Genomic DNA, 19844 nt, shown 5'->3' with positions numbered 1-19844 from the left:
CACCATTCCTAGCTATGTGACCTTGGGAAAGTCATTTAGCCTCTCTGCCTTGGTAGAATCACTGTAGTGCTCACGTCTGAAGGAGGATGGAGACAGATATTGCATGTACCCGAGAACTGGCTGCCATGTGATGTGTTCATTCACATTAGCCATTATTGAGCTCCTAAACCCCTCCAGCAAGTCAGGAGCCATCCCAGAATAGGGGGCAGGCTGTAACTACAGTGGGTCAACCAGCTGTTACCCTTAAAAGAAATGCCCAATATCAAATAAACACTACATCCAGCATTCTAATCACCAGGATAACCGCAGTTCTCTTTCAAATAGCATTTTAAAACTTGCAACGCATGGGGCGCTTGGCTGGCTCGGTCGGTGAAGTGTGTGACTTGTGATCTAGGGGTTGTGAGTTCATAGCCCCACGTTGGGTGTAGGGTTTGCTTAAATTTTTTTTTAATCTTTAAAAAAATAGATAGATAGATAGATAGATAGATAGATAGATAAATGTTTCAATGTAAATTCCATACATTTGCTTTGTTGAACTCTTAAAACTTATCCTGTGGGGGCGCCTGGGTGGTTCAGTCGGTTAAGCGTCTGACTTTCTGTTTCAGCTTATGTCACGATCTCATGGTTTTGTGGGTTTGAACCCTGCACTGGGCTGTGCACTGACAGTGTGGAGTCTTCTTGAGATTCTCTCTCTCTACCCCTCCTCTATTCACTCTCTCTCTCAAAATAAATAAACTTAAAAAAACAAAAACAAAAAACAAAACTTACCCTGTGAAGGAAACAGAATGCCCTCCTTTTTACAGAAAATGAAACAGGTTTTTTTTTGCCTGGAGAGTCTGGGGCCCGGAGTGGACCAGCTCCTCTCCGTCTCCATCCTACACAGCCTGGGAACCCCACTCCTTCCTCCTGCCTCCATCCCCCTGTGGCAAGCTTAGTAGGATGGCACCTCCCCGCTTCCAGAGGAGAGCTTCCCAGGCATGCTCACATCACCATGCACACACACACACTGGCCCTCAGGGCTCATCAGCCACCTGGGAGGTACCCAAGTTGCTGTGTGGAGTGGATGTGTGACAGCTACAACCAATGTCTTCTCTGACTTAAGGGTGTCCCTGACACAACAGCTGCCCCTGGTGCTTTCCAGCACTCCCCCCACCTATATCTGTGGCATGTCACTCTCTGATCTCAGCAGCCTTCTCAAGGAACAATATTCTTGGCTCAGCTCTTATCATGCTGGCCTGATAAATGGGTGTGTAATTCTTTCGTATATTAGTTTTATCTCCCACCTTAGGCTCCTGGGGGTGAGGAGTTATGTCTATTTTTCTGTCAGATACAAGGGCTCCCTCATAGCCTCAGATGCATAATGGTTACTCAATAACTACCTGCTAATCACACATTTATAATAGGTAAATACACACTTACGGGTAGGGTATGTGTCTCTATAATATGATGTCAAGGGAATTTGGTTAATCATCAGAAGGTTGTTTGGGAACTGTGAAAAATTAACAAAAAGAGGTGGACTTGAGCAAGTATTTCATAGTCTTGGTCAAGGATGAGTTAGTAAAAGGAGAATTTATCCTAAGGATATAAAGCAACCTCTAGGGACACACCCACCAGAGCCAGGACTCACAGGACCTGGTGGAAGAATCAGGCTTTCCCCCACTCATTTCTTTCAATCCCTCCCTCCCGTGTTTCTTCACCTTCGCTTCTCTTAGCTCTTCCCGCAGGCTTTTGACATCTCCTGCTTCGAAATAACTCATTGTTTCGGGTTACCATGCTACCAAAAAGAGCTCCAATTCTCCAAGATCTTACAACTCCAGTGGCCAGCAATGCCACAGTGGTTTCTGTGTCTCTTACTTTGAATGCCTGAGAGAGAATCTAATTGGCTCAGCTTGGATCAGTTCTTCCTTCTGCTCCGATCAGTTGTGTCCAAGGGGCGGGTCCTCCTCAGAAACACGGCCACTCAGGCTGCCCCTTCTTCTGGAGGGGTTCAGAGCACTTCCCAAGTAAAGGGTCTGAGTTATGCCTTCCAAAGCTGCTGAACACACTCCATTTCCAACTATACAGGGACTATCAATCCACTCTTCTTTCACGGAGACATTGACCAAGGGCCATTTATTTCAGTAAGCACTCTTGGGCTGTCCTGTACCATTTCAGAACACTTTAGGCCCTGGAAAGGGAAAGGAAAATTTGAAATATAAGGATTCTGACCTCCATGATGTGTTTCTCATGGTAGGGGCTTAACCATTGGGACCAAGGGCTAGGCAGAAATTAGAATATGGAATAGGTACAATAATTTTGTGGGCAGGAATGTGGGAACATAAGCTTCAAAGATGGGCCAACAAGAGAGGATCCATATCAGCCGCTATCTTCAACTATCAGATTGACAAATATTAAAAAGAATGACAACGCCCAGACTGGACATGAGGAAACAGGCACCGTTATCGACTACTGATGGTAGCAAAGAAATGAAACAGTACTGCTATAGAGTATCTGATGATCTCTGCCAAGATGGTAAATGTGTATCTCTTGTAACCACCAATTCTAGGCTCAGGAATTTACCTTATGTCAATAATTGGACAAGAGTTCAAGCATGTTTGCATGTGGTGTTGCTGTTAGGTGTTCTGAGGAGGAAACAAAGGGGAAAAAAACAAATTTAAATGGTACACATTGCTTAGGTAACTTATAGCATAATAGGATACCATTAAAACAATTAAAACAATGGTATATAGCTCTGTGTTAGCGTGGAATGATATCCCGGATGTACTGTTGTAGGGGGAGAAAGGCACATGGTAAAAATAGCCATTCACATAAGAGCTGATTTATGTAAAATATATAAAACTCTCTGGACATTAAGCACAGTCCGAAAGGAATTACCAATGTATTAAGGGAAGGCTGAGAGTTAAGGTGATTGTTACTTTTGTCTTTTGTATATGTATCATATATCATGTATCATATATATTATATATCAAACATTGATTGAATCTACATTATCTGTTTTCATAATGAGAAATTCAATAAAGCTAGGCTCTTTGTCTTTTTTTAAGACAAACTTTTAATTTTAGAATAGTTTTACAGAAACCTGAAAAGTTAGTACAATGTTCCCATACACCCCGCACCCAGTATCCCCTATTATGGACATTTTACATTAGCATGGTACATTTGTCAGCATCCCTGAACCAATACTGACACATTACGTTACATAAAATCCATGCTTTAAGCAGATTCCCTTAGTTTTTACCAATGCTCCACCTCCTTGAGGGTAAACTGTCTGCATAAACGTAGGACTCTTCTGCGTTTGAGATTTGTCTCTTGTCCTCCATTTGTTTATTTATTCAATCATTTAGTTTCATCAGTATGGACTCATAAATAGTCCTTGCATACTTTGAGTTAGAATCCCATATTACTTTAATTATTTGTTATTCAAAATAATTTGTTCCAGTTTTGACCATTGGGAGTCTTTGAGTTGGCTCCAGAGCCTCTTTGACATATTCCTATCAATGTGGGTTTGTATTATGCATGCGTGGCTTTCTTTTTAAAGCACTTGCTTACTTTCTGGCACTACAAGATGTTCCAGGTTCATCTTGTGTATTGCCTGCTCCAATCCTGCAGTCTTTCCTCCAAGGAGTCATGTTGCTTTCATTGGAGAACAGTATCAGAAACCAAGATCTGTGCACTAAGTGCACAGGTGAAGTGTACACATGGTAAGGCGAAGTAAAGGTGAGGTCTGCAGCTAAGTAGGCAGACAATGAAGCCCAGTGGCCGAATGCGGGTCCCTATGAGAAGGGTGGGCAGGGCTAGGGACTGTCCCTCCAAGAAGGGCCCACTGGGGCTCAGTCACAGGCAACTTATAGAACAAGGACAGTCAGCCTGGCCCTGCTCTGACCCCATCTCAAGGTTCCTTCTGAGTGGTCAGTGAGCTAGGGGAGGAGGAAGGATCAATCTCTCTCCTTCCCTCTAGACTCCAGTGCCACTGTGAGTGATCATGTTCAGGCCCTGACAGCCCCCATGGTCCTGCTCATTCTGATGTCCCAGGTCAGATCTTGTTTGGCAACACCTTTGGGGTGATGTCCAGGCCTGTGTACATGGTGGCTACTGGTGACCCTCTGGCTGCCAGGCAGCACTTTCAGACCTGTCCAGACTTGGGGAAATTCTGCCCCAGGAGCCTTGGAGAAGCTTCCAGCACAGAGACCTGGGAGGCTTGCTTGCATGCACATCCTGGCCAGGTGGGGATCGGGTCTGGGGGCTGTGCAGAGGAGGGGTGCAAGCTGATGCCTGCTGAGCTCTGCCTACCTGCGTGTCGTTCGCAGATCTGGCTTGGGGACTCAGTGCTGCCGCACTCAGAAATAGGATACTTATGTGGGACATGATTGTACTTGAAAAAAATTATTCCTAGTTTATCTGAAATTAAACCTTAACTAGGTATCTTGTATTTTACCTGACAGCCTTAGGGAAGAAACCTGCCTAAGGAGTGTCTCAAGCCAGAGCAAGGTTAGTGGGGGATTGTGCCCCCAAGTATCCTTTCTTAAGTCACCGATCATGTCATCTCTTAACTAGATTTTTTGCCCAAAGTCTTAAAAATAAACAACATAAACTTCTCCAGCTGACAAAAGGCAGTCAGAAGTGCCAGCATTTGATTTGCTCCGCGGCAGGATTAGGGACACTGACTGTGTCATGTACCCTCAGTCCCAAGCACAGGACCGGAAGCTCACTGCCAGGGGAGACATCCAAAGGGCTATGTCCAAGTTGCTGAGGCATGCACACCAAAGAGTTTGGAAAAGCCAAAGAGGGCACTAGAAGAGAGAATCAGGAGCTTATCTACCACACTGACCAGAATGGTAGAACCAGGGAAGATGAGAAAATTGCAAATGGTCATGGGACAATGGGGAAGTATGGGTGACTTCGATGACACGGGCCAACACTCAGCTGGATTTGTACCCTTCCTACAGTATGTGCTGCTCAGTGGTAGGATGACCCCTCTCCTAGCCCCCTATAAATGACATTATTGATAAGTTTTCCTGATTAATCCTACCTTTCTCAAATGAAAGCAAGACATTAGAGCACATATAGCAAATGTGGCCTATGCCAGTTACCACTGGTTGATAACCGCACTCTTTCCCATTGGCTTAGGACACTGCGTCAGAATCATTGCTGACATCCTACTCTGTACATACTAATCCAGATAAAACCCCTGTTCCATCTCTGCTTTATAAGCTGTTTCTCCCATTCCTGTCTGCCACCCTGATCCCTGAACAGTCTTGTGGGATTCCTCAAGTCAAACGGCCCTGTTTGTGAGGACTTTTATTATCTGTTTTTTTTTTTTTTTTCTTTCTAACGAGTCAAGTGGACTGGATGCTGCCAAGCAAGTTTTCAAGTTGTGTGATGCTATTCCCTCTTCACTGAAAGGGAAGCCCTGCACAGGCTGAGACAGGTAATGGAAACCCCAGGAGTGATCCTAGGAGTATTTCTCACCTGCAGCCTGAGTCACAATGCTGGAGGGTGAATGACAGTCTTGTGTCTGCATGTCCAGCTTTTTGGAAAGTCAGAGGAAATGCTACCGTGGTCCCATTAACCACACTGTGATATGTTGATCTGACTAAAATCCAACTTTGAAATGTTATGTATTGTCATGCCTAGAAACTCAATCTAAATTGTTTCTGCTTTGGGACGCCCAGGTGGTTCAGTTGGTTAAGCGTCCGACTTCGGCTCAGGTCGTGATCTCACAGTTCATGAGTTCGAGCCCCGCGTTGGGCTCTGTGCTGACAGCTCGGAGCCTGGAGCCTGCTTTGGATTCTGTGTCTCCCTCTCTCTCTGTCCCTCCCCCACTCACGCTCTCTTTCTCAAAAATAAATAAACATTAAAAAAATTAAAAATAAATAGTTTCTGCTTTATATTAGATAATTTATTTGCAGCATACCCATCATTTGCTCTGAAAGCTTTATGTCAACCTTTGACCCAAAGCACTACAGTTCTGGAGAAAATGATAAAATGAATGTTACTGTCTTCATTAACACATTTAGCGCTGTGCCTGGAGCAGAAAAAGTATTCAATTGATTGTAGCAATGTTCACTCTCCTTCACTAATTTTTGACAAATAAACATTTTCAAATTTTGCAGCTAAACCAAAAGTGTTAGAAAAAAAATGAGTAGTGGTCATACCTGCTACACACACTCGAGACTCCTAGAGGAAGATTTTTAAAATAAATAATAATTATTGTCCAGGGATTCTCTACCTTGGCACTTTTGACATTTTAGACTGGATAATTCTGTGGCATGGGGGTGGGGGTGCTGTCCTTTGCATTGTAGGATGTTTGACAGCATCCCTGGCCTCCACCCACCAGTTGCCTATTAGCACCCCTTTCTCAATTATGACAACCAAAAATGTCCTCGGATATTGCCAAATGTCCCCTGGGGGGAAAGAAGGTGCAAAACTTCCTACAGCTGAGACCAAGTGATCATTTTCAAATCCTCTGTATGAACTGTAACAGAGAATAAATTTAGTGGTTAACCACAACTGTCTTATAAGGGAGGAAATCTGTTATGAAATAGGCCTGTTTGTTCAGCTCTGGTCACCTGATAGGTTTGGGTATTTCGGGTCAGCCTGGAGCTGAATTTGTCAGCAGGCAGTCATCCAGAAGTGATCATTCCCAACAGAGATGCCAGAGAAGCCCTGCCAATGCAGAATACTCAGAAATGCTTGATGTAATATTTTTAAAAACATCTTTTTAAATGTAGGGTTAAAGTAGTGGAAAAGTAAGAGAAATCTTCAGAGGCCCAAGATGAAAAAAGCCCAAATACAGAGAAGCAAATGCTGAAATCAGGATTTACCCTGAAGATATCTGCCAATCCCTGGGGGCCTGGGGCTGGGTTTTGATAGGTTTTGTGTACTGGGAACATGAGCCAAACTCTGGGACTAATGTCCCAGTCTGGGACTGGGAGGTAGGATTAGAGACACCTTCATCAAGCTCCAAAAAGTAACTCTGTTTTACTAAGAAAAGTAACACTCTTGGTGGGTGAACTAGAAAAAAAGCCCCAACCCTCAAAGTTCTAAGACTTGGCTCTAAATGGAATGGAAAAAAAGATCTCCTTTGCTAATTCTTAATCATAAATAAGCCTGCTTACACTTATTTTAGGGGCTGAAATTTATACTTCTTATGGAACTCCAAACTCAAAGCTAAATATTTAGTGTAAATTTTGTACCAATTTGGTAGTACCCCATAGGCACCTGGCAGAAGAAATGCAAATTCTCCTAAGAACAAAAACTAACCCCACATCTCAAAACATCCCCAAAGATAAAGCATCAAGAAATATGAGAGAATAATAAGTAAATCATAGTATACTTTAGGGATATGCTCACCATCAGTTAGAGTCAGAAGAAACAACAAACTGCAGAATTAGACCCCCAAAGACAACAAATACAGAATGACTGGATGTATAACATAAAATAAATGTTTACTATGTTTAAAGAAGTAAAAAGAGAAACTAGGAAATGTCGCAAAGAAGTAAGAATCTATCAAAATTGACCAAGCAGAAAGAAAGAAAGTGCTATTATTTGTAGGTAATATATTTATGTACATAGAAAATCCAAAAGAATTTTCAATCAGAATTAAATAAATTTATCAAACATGAGTGATACAAAGGTAATATACCAAAATCAATTGTACCCAGAATAGCCAAAATAATCTTGAAAAAGAACAAAGTTGGAAGGCTCACGCTTCTCAATTTAATAGCCAAAATAATCTTGAAAAAGAACAAAGTTGGAAGGCTCACACTTCTCAATTTAAAAACTTACTACAGGGGCGCCTGGGTGGCTCAGTCGGTTGAGCGTCTGACTTTGGCTCAGGTCATGCTCTCACGGTTCGTGAGTTTGAACCCGTCAGTCTCTGTGCTGACAGCTCTGAGCCTGGAGCCTACTTCAGATTCTGTGTCTCATTCTCTCTCTGCTCCTCCCCCACTTGTGCTCTGTCTCTCTCTGTCTCTCAAAAATAAATAAATGTAAAAAAAAACATTTTTTTTTGTAATAAATAAATAAAAACTTACCACAAAGCTACAGTAGTCAAGTCAGTTGTGCTATTGACACAAAGACGGACATATAGATCAATGGAATAGAATGAAGAGTCCCGAAATAAATTCTCACATTTAGTGTCAATTGATTTTCAACAAGGGTACCAAAACAATTCAATGGGGGAAACAATAATCCTTTCAGATAATTGCATTGGGACACCTGGATAAGAATGGAAAAGAATCAAGTTGGACCATATACACCATATACAAAAGATAACTCAAAATGGAGCAAATACCTAAATATTGGAGCTAAAACTAGAAGCCTCTTAGAAGAAAACATAGGTGTAAATCTTTCTGGCCTTGAATTAGATATGACATTAAAAACAAGTGAAAAAGAAAAAATATACAAATTATACTTCATCAAAATTTCAAACTTTTGTGCCTCAAAGAACATAATCAAGAAAGTAAAAAGACAATGATAGAATAAGAGAAAATTTTTGCAAATAATATGTTTGATAAAGGACTTGTATCTAGGATATATAAAGAGTTTCTACAACTCAATAATATGACATGTGACCCAAGTTTTTTAAATGAGCAAATAATCTGAATACACATTTCTCCAGAGAAGATATACAAATGGCCAATAAGCGCATAAAAGATACTCTACGCCCATCTGGGAAATGTAAATCAAAGCAGGTATGTTCACCTGATGATAAAGGTGACACCTGCAGTACAGTGGGGGAAGGAAAAGATATTCTTTTCTAGGGCAATTGAATAGCCAAAGGGACAAAATAAAGACCCCCACGTCACATCATTCACAAATCAATTCCATGTGGACTGTAGGTGTTAATGGAAAAGATTTTTAAAAATCTTTTAGAATTAGAACTTGGGGTAGACAAATGTTTCTTACCAGGACATCAAAATAGCTATTCACAAAGGGGAAAATTATAAGCTGGGCTACATGAACATCAAAAACTTCTGTTCATAAAAAGGCACCATTAAAAGTGTGAAAGGCAAGCGCAAACTAGAAGGTATTTAAAATATAGGACTCACATGGCATATATACCATTCAGAGCCCCCTTCAAGAAAGGACCCAATGTACAGCTGTGAGAAGTGTCCCAATGCTTATAACCTCCTGCTCTTAACCCCTGTAGGGCCACACCAACTTTCTGTTTCTTTTAATGTTTATTTGAGAGACAGAGAGCATGTGCACATGAACAGGGGAGGGGCAGAGTGAGAGGGGGACAGAGGATCCCAAGCAGGCTACATGCTGACAGCAGAGAGATCGATGTGGAGCTTGAACTCCCGAACCGTGAGATCATGACCTGAGCCAAAGGCAGACACTTAACCAACTGAGCCACCCAGGCACTGCTAGGTCCACACCAACTTTCAAGAAAAGGTCATGCTCTTCTTGGAGTGGTTCTTGATCAATAATTAAGAAAGGCAATAATGACCAAGCATGTTCTTTGTGGTGTTCCCCAGCCAATGATAAGCAAGGTATTGGTACAAGTGCCTAGCTATTTCCACCCCTACTCCCTGTGGGACTCCTATAATGGGTAACTTTTGTTTCAGACTCCCTGTTGGGTTGTCAGAGACCTTCAGGTCTGCACTGTAGTCTAATGTTTTCCCTACCCAGTCCTGCTTTCTTTCCTTTTCTTTCATGGGTGTTGTTCCACAACAAGCCTTTCACACTTCTAATTCTGCCTCAGTCTCTACTTCTCAGAGAACTCAAATCAGTTCACCTTATATCTGGAAAGAACCACTATAATTAATAAACAAAATGGCAGATAACCCAGTAGAAAAACAGGCAATATACTTAAATAGGCATTTCACAAAAGAGAATATCCAAATGGCCTATAAATGAAAATGTTCTTTATTAGTTTCCTGGGACTGCTATAACCAATTCCCACAACCCCTGTGGCTTAAAACAACACAAATTTATTTTCTTACAGTTCTGGAGGCTAGAAGTCTGAAATTAAGGTACTGGTGAGGTCACCCTCCTTCTTGAGGTTCTGGGGAAATATCTATTCCTTGCCTTTTCTGGTTTCTGGTGGCTGCTGGCATTCCTTGGCTGGTGGCTACATCATTCCAATCTCTGCTTCCATTTTCCCCTTACCTTCTCCTCTGTTGTGTCTAATCTTTCTCTGCCTCTTTCTTATAAGGACACTTGTTATGGCATTTAGGGCCCACCAGATAATACAAAATAATCCCCTTATCCCAAAATCCTTAATCACAACTGTAAAAGTTTACTACGTGAGGAAATATTCACAGCTTCCAGGAATTAGGACCTGATATCTTTGGGGGGCTCACTGAAAGACTTAGACCTAATCTTAGGACTATAGAAGGCTTCCCCTCCCCCTATTCTCATCAGCACATCACTAAAGGCCTATTTACAACAGATCCTTTTATGCAGTACATCATATCCAGCTATCAAGAAGAAATTACAAGGCACACTAAAAGGAAAAAAAAAAACAGCTTGAAGAGAAAAAGCAAGCATTAGAACCAGACATTGGATATTGGAATTATCAGACAGGGAACTTGAAATATCTGTGATTAATATGCTAAGGTCTCTAATGGATAAAAGAGACAGCAGGCAAGAACAGATGAGCAGTATAAGAAGAAAGATGGAAATCCAAGAAAGAACCAAAAAGAGACACTAGAGATTAAAAACACTGTAACATAAATAAAGAATGCCTTTGATGAGCTTATTAGTAGATTAGATATATAGCTGAGGAAAGAATCTCTGAGCTTGAGGATATAGCAATAGATATCACCAAAAATGAAAATCAAAGAGAATAACAACAACAGCAACAAACCAGAACAGTATATCCAAGAATTGTGGGATGCCTACAAAGAGTGTAACACATACAAGGGAATACCCAAAGGAGAATAAAGAGAGAAAGGAATAGAAGAAATATTTGAAACATTAATGACCAAGAGTTTCTCCCAAATTGATGTCAGACACCAACCACAGACCCAGGAAGTTCAGAGAACACTAAGCAAGAAAATGCGCCCCCCACCCCCAAAACCACATATAGGCATTTCATTTTTCAAACTATAAAGGATCAAAGATAAAATGTTCTTAAAGAAGCCAGAAGAAAAAAAAGAACACCTTAATTATAGAGAAGCAAAGATAAGAATTACACCTGACTCTCCTCAGAAACAATGCAAGTAAGAGGAGAGTGGAGTGAAGTATAGTTGGCCCTTGAACAACAATGGGGTGAGGGGCATGGACATTCTGTACAGTCAAAAATCTGAGTATCTGGGGCACCTGGGTGGGTCAGTCGGTTAAGCCTCCGACTCTTGATTTTGGCTCAGGTCATGATCTCATGGTTCGTGGTTTCAAGCCCCACATCAGGCTCCATGCTGACAGTGTGGAACCTGCTTGGGATTCTCTCCTGCCCTCTCCCTCTGTCTCTCCCCTGCTTGCTTTCTCTGTCTCTCAAAATAAACAAACTTTAAAAAGAATCTGTGTATCAATTTTGACTACCCCAAAACTAAACTGCTAATAGCCAATTGTTGACAAGAAGGCTTACCAATAACTTAAATAATTAACATATTTTGTATGTTATATGTATTACATACTATATTCTTATAATAAAGTAACTAGAAAAAAATGTTATTAAGAAAATTATAAGGAAGAAAAATACATTTACAGTACTGTGCTGCATTTATATATATATAAAAGCCACGTGTAAGTAGACTCACATAGTTCAAATCTGGGGTGTTCAAGGGTCAACTGTATTTAAAGTGTTGAGAGGAAAGAAAACCACCAACCTAGAATTCTGTACACTGCAAAATTATCCTTCAAAAGTGAAGGAAAAATAGACTTTCTCAGGCAAATAAAATTGAGGATATTTATAACCAGTAGATTTATCTTGCAAGAAATGTTAAAAGAATTTCTTTAGAGAGAACAAAAATAATATAAGTCAGAAACTTGGATCTACAAAAATGATATTGAAGAAGGAATAAATGAAGGTAAAATAAAAACTTTTATTTTTTATTTTTAATTGATCTTACAGATCGCTGTTCAAAATAATAGCAACAATGTACTTGATTATATATATATATATATTTATATATATATATTTATATATATGAAATAAATGACAGCAATGATACAGAGATGGAAAGGAAGAGCTAGTGTTATTTTATTATTATAAGGTACTTACATTGTATGTGAAGTATAGTGTTATTTTAAAGTGGGCTTGGGTTAGTTGTAAACGTATATTGCTCTCTAAGGCAACCACTAAAAAAAGTTTAGGGGTGCCTGTGTGACTCAGTTGGTTGGATGTCCGACTTCCACTCAGGTCATGATCTCTCAGTCCATGAGTTCAAGCCCCACATCCGGCTCTGTGCCGACAGCTCAGAGCCTGGAGTCTGCTTCAGATTCTGTCTCCCTCCTCTCTCTGCCCCTCCCCCACTCATGCTCTGTCTCTGTCTCTGAAAAATGAATAAACCTTAAAAAAAATTTTTAAATAAAATATATGGTTTAAAAATATATAACTGATATTTTAAGAAATGAGAGAAAATGGAGTCATATAAAATGTATAATTAAAACCACGAAAGACAGGAAAAAACTGAAAGACAAAAAGGAACAAAGAACAAGGACAGCAAACAGAAAACAATAGCAAATATGGCAAATATTGATCTGACTATATCAATAATCACTTTGGATGTCAATGGTCTAAATGCACCAATTAAAAGACAGAGAACAATTCATAGGGGCATGTGCACTCCAATGTTTATAGCAGCACTTTCAACAATAGCGAAATTATGGAAAGAGCCTAAATGTCCATCAACGGATGAATGGATACAGAAGATGTGGTTTATACATACAATGGAATACTACTTGGCAATTAGAAAGAATGAAATCCTACTATTTGTAGCAACATGGATGGAACTGGAGGGTATCATGCTAAGTGAAGTCAGCCAGAGGAAGACAGATATATGTTTTCACTCATATGTGGAACTTGAGAAGCTTAACAGAAGACCAGTAAGGAGGGGAAAAAACTGTTACAAACAGAGAGGGAGGGAGGCAAACCATAAGAGACTCTTAAATACAGAGAACAAACTGAGGGTTGATGGGGGGTGGGAGAGAGGGGAAAATGGGTGATGGGCACTGAGAAGGGCACTTGTTGGGATGCGCACTGGGTGTTGTATGTAAATGATGAATCACAGGAATCTACCCCCAAAACCAAAAGCACACTGTATGCACTGTATGTTAGCCAAATTGACAACAAATTATATTAAAAACATAAATAAATAAAATAAAGTTTAAGACCCAGAAAACAAACAAACAAAAACAGGCAATTTGAAAATGTTTTTTTCTTTTACATGGTAATTCAGACACATTTACAGTAACTGATATGATCAATGTGTTTGATCATTTGTGTTCAATTCTGTCACATTGTTTATAAACTTATGAAATGATATATTCTTACACTAAAAATTTTTAAAAAATTAAAAAATAAAAGACAGAGAACATCAGACTGTATCAAAAAAGACCCAACAAATGTTATCTACAAGAAATCCACTTTAACTATAAAGATATATAAATTACAAGTGAATGCATGGAGAAAAATATACCATGCTAACACTAATCAAAAGCAAGATAGAGTAGCCATATTAATTTCAGTGCACACTTCAGGGCAAGCAAAGTTTTTAGAGATATATGGCCATTACGTAATGACGAAACAGTCAATTCCCCCAAAAGATATAACAATCATTAGTGGTCATACACCTAACAACAGAGTGTCAAAATATGTGAGGCAACAAATGCTAGAACTGCAAGGAGAAATAGATGAATCCACTATAGTTGAAGACTTCAACATCCATCTATCAGAAGTGGACCAGTAGGCAGAAAATCAGTAAGGACATAGTTGAATTCAACAACACTATCAATCAACTGGATAGAATTGACATCTATAGACTACTTCATCCAATAACAGCTGAATGCACATTCTTTTAAAGCCCACATGGAACATTCACTGAGATAGACCACATTCTGGGCCACAAAACACACCTTAACGAATTTAAAAGAATAGAAATTATATAAAGTCTGCTCTTGGACCATCATGGAATTAAACTAGAAATCAAGAGCAAAAAGATAATTGGAGAATCCCCAAAGACATGAAGACTAAACAACACACTTCTAAATAACAATGGGTCAAAAAAGAAATCTTCAGAGAAATTAAAATTATTTTGAACTAAGCAAAAATGAAGACACAGCTTATCAAAATTTGTGGGATGCAGCAAAAGCTGAGGGAAATATATAATGTTGAATACATACATGAGAAAAGAAGAAAGATCTAAAATCAATAATCTAAGCTTCCACCTTAGGACCCTAGAAGAAAAAGCAAATTGCATCCAAATAAGCAGAAGAAAAGAAATAAACAATAGAGAAAAAATCAATAAAACTGAAAACAGGAGATCAGTAGACAAAAATCAATGAAACCAAAAGCTGGTTTTTTTAAAAGATCAATACAGTTGATAAGCCTTTAACCAGACTAACAAAGGTAAAAAGAGAAAAGATGCAAATTACTAACATTATAAATGAAAGAGTTGAGGGTTGCCTTGGTGGCTCAGTCAGTTAAACGTCCAACTTCAGCTCAGATCATGATCTCATGGTTCTTGGGTTTGAGCCCCACGTCTGGCTCTGTGCTGACAGCTTGGAGCCTGGAGCCTGCTTCAGATTCTGCGTCTCCCTCTCTCTCTGCCCCTCCCCTGCTCTCTCGCTCTCTCAAAAGTACATTTAAAAATTAAAAAAAAAAGAAATGAAAAAGTTGACATTACCACAGATCATTCAGACATTAAAAGGATAATAAAGGAATACTGTGAACAACTCTATGCTTACAAATTTGGAAACCTAAATGAAATATCTTTCCTTGAAAGATACAATATGTCAATATCCATATTGGTGTTGTAGTATACTGTGGTATAAAAATAGTCTGAATAGGTCTATATACAGTAAATAAATTAAACCAATAATTAATAGAATAATTAACAGAAGGTACCAGGTTCGGATGGATTCACTGGTGAATTCTACCAAACATTTAAGGAAAAACTTGTATCAATTCTATACAGTCTCTTTCAGATTGTAGAAGCAGAGGGAATACTTCCTTAACTCATTCTGTGAGACCAGGATCACCCCAATATCAAAACCAGACAAAGACATTATAAGAAGAGAAGACTACAGGCCTATATCTCTCATGAATACAAATGTAAAAATCCTCAACAAAATATTAGCAAATTGACCTTAACAATGTGTAAAAAGAATTATAGAACACAACGAAGTGGGATTTATCTCAGGTATGAAAGAAAGGCTGGTTCAACATTTGAAAATCAGTCAATGTAATCCACCACATCAACAGACTGAAGAAGAAAAATTATATGAGTATATCAATAGATGTAGAAAAAGCATCTGACAAAATCCAACATCCTCTCATGATAAAAACTCTCAGTAAACTAGGAATAGAGGCAAACTTCCTCAACCTGATTTAAAAAATATCTACAAGGAACCTACAGTAATGTCATACTTAATGGTGAGAAACTAGAAGGTTTCCCACTAGAATCAGAAGCAAGGGAGGGTGTCCCTCTCCACTACCCTTTTTCAACATTGTACAGGAAATCCTAACTAGTACAATAAGACAAGAAAAGGAAATAAAGGTTGAGAAGGAAGAAATAAAACTGTCTTTGTTCACTGATGAGATAATTCTCTATGTAGAAAATCTAAAAGAATAATATTTAGCTGTGAACTTAAAACTCCTCTAAAGCAACTGTTGTTTTCTTAAAAAAAAAAAACCACAGTAGATTTTTTAAAAAAATAGAGAGCAAAAATTAGAATGACAATGAGAAATTGACTTATGCACCATCATAATAGGAAATTTTATTACATCTTCTGTAATTTACAGACCCAGTAGATTAAAAACAAACAAACAAAATAAAAGTCAGTAAGGATATTGATGACTTGATCAACACAAATAATGTTTGACTTACACAGAACTCTGCACTAATCAATTTAGGAAAACATTCTTTTCAAGAATCCATGATATGTTTTACAAAAATTGGCCACATACTGGTACATAAAGCAAGTCTAAATTAAGTTCAAAGAATTAGACATACAGATCACATACAGATTCATAATTCTCTAACAAACAATTAGTAACAATAAAAATATATAGATATGGAAATTAAAACATAAAATCTAAATAACTCATGTCATGGGTCAAAGGAAAACTGATGGTCTGAGGCTCCAAACTTCCATAAGGTGAAATGGCTAGTTAAAAATATGATGATAGAATGCCTGAAGAACCTTTAAGAAAAGAGAGTCCAATGATGAATTTAAAGCTGCTTTTACTTATTCAGCATTCTCTGTGTTAACAGGACCTCTCTTAGCTAATGCTCATTATGTCAATCATGATTGGCCTTGCTTATTACAGGTCCATAACTGAACCAATCACTACGGGTAGAGGGATGGAATCTTCTGACTGGTCAGCCTGGGCTAGGTTCTACCTTTGTGAGGATGGAAATGAGCAGGGAGGAATGTTTTGACTCCTAGACCCTCTAAGGGCCCACATGGGGCCAGAAAAGAGGTCCCTTCTGGGAAGGCAGCTTGACAAACAAAATCATCCTTCGTGCCATAAATACGATTCTATAAATACTCCTGAGTAGAATAATACAATGACTCTATAAACAAAAACTAAAAACCAAAACCATGGCTAGTTACCACACTCAGGCCAAAGTTTAGGATTTCTGGGTGGTGCATTTTCCTCTTTCATGAAGTTCTAAAGCAGCCTCTGTGGATTTAGCACCCTATATCCAAAAGATAAGTTTAACCACCATCACCACCACCCCCAGCATACCCAAGACTCAATGGCAAAGGGACAGCAGAAATACTGTAATAAGTCTCCCATTTGGCAATGAGGAGAAGGAAAAACCATCCAAACTGTCTTCTAGTACACTCCATGTTCTGCAGGGTAGGAACAGAGACAGCCCCAGGCAGTCTTCTGGGTCAGCCAACCCAATTGCCTTGCCTCAGGATTTCCATGGCCACTTCTGAGTAGGGTGTAGGGGAAGACTCCCATTGAGGGACTACTTTAGTGGCCACTTCCTTTCAGCATAATTGTTGGGCCTGGGACTTCCCTAGAGTTTGAGCAATCACACACCGCTGTTTGCCAAGCTTGGGAGTTTTTGGAAATATAAAATGCCTGCAATCATAGTGGGAAGCTGTTCTATTTGAGAACACAAACTCTGTTAACTAGTAACTAGCCCCAGAAGTCTATTCCTGGTTATGGTCCTTGAACTGGACTTGCCCTCGTTGTTTCTGACTCAAAGGTAAGCACTGCCCTTTGGCCTTGTATTCAAATTGAGGACTCCCTTGTAGACCTGAAGTGGGGAACTGAGTTAATCTGATACCTACCTCCAGTCTGCATCCCAGTGCATGGTGGGAAAAGAGAATTTATTAATTCCAATTATAGGTAGATCTAGGGATGGATCCAGCTACTGTCATAACTAGATCTTGAGACTCAAATACACTCTCAAGGCACTGTCTCTTCTTCCTTCTCCACTCTACTTGCCTCTGCATGGCCTCATGCTAAATGAGGCTGTGTTTATATAATGGGAAAGATAGCCTCTGGAAGCCTCAGATTCATACCCTTTCAACTTAGCAAATAGCTAAGAGATCATCTCTCTCCGCATATCGATCTCAGGCAATTCTCTGGCCCATTTGAGTTACGTGGCCATCTCTGTAGTCATGTAGGTGGGGCACCTCGGCCAGCTTGAGCCAGGTGGCCACATCATTGTGACGTGAGTAAAAGATGTGGCTGGGTACTATGATTGGCAGTTCTATAGGGACTATGTGGAGTGGGATGAAATGTCTCAAAGGAAGGGATACTGGGTAGACAAAGACAAGAAAGGTCCACCATAGAGGGGCAAGAGAAAATGAGGGTCAAATAGTAAAAGAAAGCATGGGAAGTAACTCTGCAAGAGTTCCTGAACGTATTATAAGGGAACTCAAATCTGACTCAATTTCCTGATGATAAAAGCCAAGAGGGAAACATGGTCAGTGATGCAAACCAGATGCCAGCTGAGGTCTCCAGGCCCTGGGGAGATCCAAAGCATGCCCCAAATTTCCTCCTTTTTCCCTGCAGGCTTACTTTCTCAGGGTTCTTGATCCCACAAGGGGGATCTGTCCCACACCATATGGCTTCCAGATGTGAGGCTTACCTTTTCTTTGACTTCCACAAAAGATTTCCCTTGCACAAAGTAGCTAGTGAAGATTTTTACAGGAAAACAAAGTTGGTTGGAGAGTGGCCTTCAAAAGTCCTTTGGCTCCTGTGATGGGCTGAACTGTGCTCCCTTCAAAACTTAAAAGTTGAGGTCCTAACCCCCAGGACCTCAGAATGTGACTGTATTTGGAAACAGTGTCTTTAAAGACAAAGTTAAAATAAAGTCATTCGAGTGGGCCCTAATCCAACATGTCTGGTGTCTTTATGAGAAGAGGAGATTAGGACACAGAAGGAAGAGCACGTGAAGACAGAGAGAAGACAGCCATCTACAAGCCAACAAGAGAGGCTTTAGAAGAAACCAACCCCACTGACACCTTGATTTTAGACCTCTAGCCTCCAGGACTGCAAGAAAATAAATCTCTGTTGTTGAAGCCGCCCAGTCTATGGACTTAGTTGTGGTGGCCCCAGCAAACTAAGATAGCCCCTGTGCCACTGGTGGTCACCTTACTCGCCACCTCACAGACACCTCTTCCCATTCCTCTCCTTCTCAGAAATCAAATTCCCCTCTTTGTTTCAATCTGTGCCTTATCTTGTGTTGCTTGGCCTTTAAAACACCCAGTTCTTGGACTTCTACCCCATGCCTCACAGCTTATCAAAATATTTTCCCAAACAAGGACCACCTCCTAAGAAGAACTCCACTACCAGCAATTAGGATCGAAATAGGTCCCCTCGGGTTGCCTGGATGGCTCAGTGGGTTAAGCATCTGACTTCGAAATAGGTCCCCTCATTTTAGCACCATGCTTGTGATGAAGACAATCCCTGTGTTAGACAAGTGTCCCTATGATCCTCATGTAAAGAAACTGAGCCACGATCAGGGCATCCGCTACAACATGCCCACAATAAACCCAACCATCTCAAATACATGGCCGAGGGCCTAGCACCCAAGGGCAGTGGTAATGAAAGCAAGTGGTGTACTTTGAGGGAAAGTCAGTATTCAAAAAAAAGGAGCTCAGGAGCATAGCCTTTGTTAGGCTGGCTCAGTCAAATCTAAAGGAGGAGATATCCTGCATATTCTTCAGTTAATCCTCTATAAACATTATTTCTCAAGGGTTAAGATTAAGGTTGGCAGCAGGGGTTCTAAAAACCTCCCAAGGCCACAGCACACTGGCATTACTATTGTAGATTTTAGCAGCTCTATGTAACTTTAAAATCAACAAAACTGTTGATAGGGCAAAATGATATTATCATGCCCATTTTACACTGGGGGAAATTGATACTCAGCATGGTTGAGTAAGGTCAAGGTCAGAGTCAAAGTTTATACTCTGGTCTATTTGATGCTGAAGACTCAAAACCTCTAACGTTTAGTTCTTGATCTCATTCCTACTTAGTTTGAAAAGCATATATAGTGTGGGTAAGAGCAGAGATTGGCTTCAAATCCTGGCTTTATTTATTAGATTTTGTGTTAGTTACTTAACCATTCTCTGCTTTAGTTTCATCAAATGTAAAGTGAAGATTGTAATAATATTTGTCTCATAGGGTTGCTGTGATATTAACTGAGCTTAGAACGAGGTCTGTCATGTAGTAGGTAATTGATGCACTATTCTTCTTCTCTAGT

General features: G+C 39.9%; 1 long non-coding RNA gene across 3 annotated transcripts in view; it reads left to right on the top strand.

Annotated features, from left to right (window-relative positions):
- Window positions 1-5870, top strand: part of LOC147582398 (uncharacterized) — a 30450-nt gene extending 24580 nt beyond the window's left edge. For 2 of the 3 annotated variants that reach the window (XR_015249077.1, XR_015249078.1), the window contains exon 5: window positions 4443-5032. This is a non-coding gene — a long non-coding RNA (uncharacterized LOC147582398). Of the gene's footprint in view, window positions 1-4442; window positions 5033-5336 lie in introns of those variants that run through there. The other variant, XR_015249079.1, reaches the window with a different exon arrangement.
- Window positions 5871-19844: the final 13974 nt, after the last annotated feature.

The sequence above is a fragment of the Puma concolor genome, chromosome A3 (genome assembly GCF_028749965.1).
Source record: "Puma concolor isolate L17-30 chromosome A3, mPumCon1.1.hap2, whole genome shotgun sequence".
In the NCBI taxonomy this organism is placed as follows: Eukaryota; Metazoa; Chordata; class Mammalia; order Carnivora; family Felidae; genus Puma; species Puma concolor.
Note: the sequence above shows the minus strand (reverse complement) of the source record. Positions and strands in the feature narration are given on the sequence as shown.